Raw genomic sequence first — 3,891 nt, 5'->3', positions numbered from 1 at the left:
CACTGACAAAGTGATAACTGTTCAAGTTTGTGTGGTCTGCATGCATGCCCTGGCTGAGTAGTTAAAAAAAAAAAAAAAAAAAAAAAAAAGCTCACATTTCAGCATCTTTATCACCAATGTCAGTGTGCTGAACTGAAACAGAACGAAGTGAGTTGTGCTTTTTGGACCAAACACTGGAAGACTGAATGGAATAACCTTGATTTTTGTTCCCTTTTGCACTGGGGCTAATACAACAAAGCCGTCACTCGGATTGTTCATCCTCACCACGCACGAAGCACGACTCCCCCCCCACCACTCTCTCTCTCCTGGACAGGTTCTGCTGATATTATTATTATATCACAGTCAGTCTCCTGCACGTGTCCATGAAGGTAAGTGGCCTCTTGATGGTGTGTGATAAATCAGTGAAAGCCAGTCATAACAGGCCCTGACCCTGCACCTTGCCCAGTGTGGCTGCAGTGTGAAACCTTAAGTGTCCCATTCCCAATCTGCATGCATGTTGCTGTGGCCAAGCTTTCCATATTGTATGTATTATCATGTTATCTGTCCAACAAGGGGTGCTGTGCTGTTTAGATAAAGTGAAACAATATCATTTATATATATGTCAAATGTTGTTAGAAAAAACAACTTTTCATTCACCCTTTTTCTACCCCTCACCAGATCCACTGGTCTTGTAAACGCTTGGAAGAATGTTTTAACATTACTTTGATGTATCTTGGGAAGGAACAGGATGGATGGATGGATGGATGGATAGACTGATCAAGATAGATAGATAGATAGATATGTGTGTGTGTTGGCCTGGACATGATTTGTTATACTTAGTTATAGTCAAGATGTGAATATCACCTGATTTAATTACAATGGGGTTTTTTTTATTTAAAAAAAAAAAAAAAGGAAAAAGTTCTTCATGAGACACTGGCTGAGTGAAAGAACCAGGTTCAGTGGAATCTCTCAAAACAACCAAATGTAAAGAAGCTCAAAGTGAACAAAGAACTTGTAGCTTCAAGAAATCATTTGCTGTCAGTTCCATCTGATAAATGATTTGACAATCTGAAATTAAACTGGATGTTTTTGTTATTTTTAAGTCACAAGATCTAAGATGTGATCTCAGATCCGTAAACATAATACATTCAAGAAGAAAATGTAGTTCATCCTGTAGAACTCCACATGATTACAAAGCTGGTCTTTCTCAGTTATACTGCAGTGATGTTATCTCTCAGTTTGAAAGATGCTCAAATACCCAGTTGAAAAAATGCTTGTGTGTGTGTGTGTGTGTGTGTGTGTGTGTGTGTAGTACTGGTAGTTTTATTGCTGATCCGGTAGAAGGCCTTGTTGAAAGCTGAATTATAGCTAAAATGACACAATTCTTTGTGCTGTTCAAAAATTGAACATTGTACAATATGTTTTTCTCAAATTGAACATGCGTGTGTGCGTGCGTGCATGTGTGTGTGTGTGTGTGTGGGTGTGGGTGTGTGTGGGTGTGTGTGTGTGAGAGAGAGAGGGAGGCCAAGGAATCTAGATTAAAATTTGCGTTAGGTCCAAATGTGAGCAACAAAACCATTCTTTTCACGACAAAACAGAATAAATCCTGCTGATCACACTGACATAAAGTTGACCACTGTAGGGGGGTGGGAACATAATTAGAATTTGATTTTTAATGTCCAGAATCATGTGTTTTTATTCCTTCTGCCCGTGTGAGAGCACCTTACAAAGAGTTACAAGGCAAGTTCATGCGAGGGTTACGCAAGCACGGTATAACTATAAGGGGTCGCCAGAGGAAAGCGTTCAGCACGGTACAGTACATGTGACTGACTGCTGCTGCGCTGATGCTGATCTGTGGCAAACACAGCAGCAGACAACAAATTCGAAACAGAAAGCTAGTAATAGAGCTCTTTGGGGTCAAAAAGAAACACAAATTTTCAATTTCATGTAATTAATACTAATTTTATCAATGATTATGTAAACCTTTGTTGTAACTTGTGTAACACTGAATCCAAGTTACCTAAACTAACTTTTCCCGACATAGAGGTTTGAATTACTGGATTTATAAGAATGATAATAATCTACCATGCCATCCTTAGCCCATGCAATGAAATCAAACTAAGACTGTGGAAAATTATGTATTTTATTAATGATTACCTAAAACCTTATGAAATATGTAAATGGAACCCAGAATACCAAAACTAACTTCCCCACCCTGGATGATTTTTTTTTTTTTCTGAAACACTGCAGGCACTCCATTTTCACATCAATTCTCCCCAGTGTCTAACTGTTTAAAGTACTACTGTTCATCTTCTTATGAAATGGGAATAGTATAATTTATAACAACAAAAGTTATCCTCTTTATATAAAAAATTGTGATAAAAACACCGGATTCTTTCGATCAATCAGCAGAAAACTGATTAGTTTTATCCTGACAGTGAACAAATCTAAAGGATGACAGACTTCATCTCAAGCACTACTAAAAGTGAAATGCTTCAAACATAATAATTTTAAGAAATTACTTTCACGATCAATGCATAGTTTGGTTTTTCAGAACTTGTGTGATGTAAAATGTGGCTGTTCTAATCAAATTCTGCAAAACGATAAGCACGTAGGGACTGACGTGTTTCGGATACAACAATTTTTTTCATTCCACACTTCGTCTGTCACGTGAACTTATAAACTTCATCATTTCTTGATAAAACTTCACCAGACATCAAAAGCCAGAATCAAGATAATTTAAGGGGCTGATTTTCTACTTTGAACTTTGTTGTTTGGAACTTTTGATGCAACAAGTATTCAACTGAAAGCAGTCTTATCGAATTACATGTGCTGACTTGGTTCGAAATCTTACGCCAGTATCCAAATATTACTGCATCTCGCCATGTGTCAGAAACAGTGATGGTGTCTAAACTTAATCGGATGAGAGAAAAATGCATAAACAAGCCATAGCAACGATGAAATTAACATACACAGCTTATTTTCAAACAATATATCAACCATTGGGTGTGAATGATCATACCGGAGATTTCCGTGTAAAATATGTACATGTCAAATGCTGTCGGAAAGAGCACATTCTCTAAATCTGTGTTCAAACATACATGATGGAAGGGTGTTTGTCAAACCAATTTACAGCTTCCCGCGATGAATCTGCATGATTTATCTGAAAACAGTTATAATTTTGTTTGCATGTATAGTTTCATTGGTACATTTACATGCACAGAAGTAACACAGAAAAGCAGAACCGAAAATTAATATGTGACGTCGATTGTATTTGAATAGTTGACAGACACCAGAAAATGAGTGCATGTGCTGTCGAAGATAGATGTGTTGACCACCTGTTGCAAGTAAAAAAACGTGTAGTGTATTCATGAATGTGCTTGCCTTTGAATGAATAAAAAACATGTCAAGAGGAACAGGTTGTTTACGTCTGTCATGCGGTTTTTTTGCATAATATTTCAAACTTAATATACAATTTTTATTGATGATCAATGTTCTGTTATAACAACAAATGATTACTGATCAGGTCTGTATGAACTGCATTTTAATAAGGTTTGTACTTATTTGTTTCTGACCACTTCATGTTGAGACACGTTGTCATGTCACAAAATGGCGCCGAAATTTTGGATGTTTTTGATAATTTTCAACACATTTAAGACACAAGGTGAAGGACAAAACAGGTTCTCACAAAACTGTTGCAGACATTTCTCTATTCAATTGCAATCCTGATAACATGTGAAACATTTGAATAATCATTGCAAACACATGTTTATATTGAATCAGACTGAGAGACCCCCCATTTCCAAACGGTTCTGGAGACTGACCATTTTTCATCTTCCTGGCAGTCTTTGCTCTTTGTGACTATATGATGCACTTCATTTTGCCACCTTCAGACTCCAGCCAGATGCATTT

The 3,891-nt window shown here is 37.0% G+C and overlaps 1 protein-coding gene across 1 annotated transcript in view; it reads left to right on the top strand.

Moving 5' to 3' along the window:
- The first annotated feature begins 221 nt into the window (after window positions 1–221).
- The window catches only part of LOC143300132 (diacylglycerol O-acyltransferase 1-like), a 40,142-nt gene continuing 36,472 nt past the window's right edge, over window positions 222–3,891 (top strand). Inside the window, exon 1 of the mRNA XM_076613668.1 lies at window positions 222–368. The gene's annotated coding sequence lies outside the window, so the exon portion shown is untranslated. The remainder of the gene's footprint in view (window positions 369–3,891) is intronic.

The sequence above is a fragment of the Babylonia areolata genome, chromosome 26 (genome assembly GCF_041734735.1).
Source record: "Babylonia areolata isolate BAREFJ2019XMU chromosome 26, ASM4173473v1, whole genome shotgun sequence".
In the NCBI taxonomy this organism is placed as follows: domain Eukaryota; kingdom Metazoa; phylum Mollusca; class Gastropoda; order Neogastropoda; family Buccinidae; genus Babylonia; species Babylonia areolata.
The sequence above is the reverse complement of the archived record's forward strand: the minus strand, read 5'-3'. Positions and strand labels throughout refer to the sequence as shown.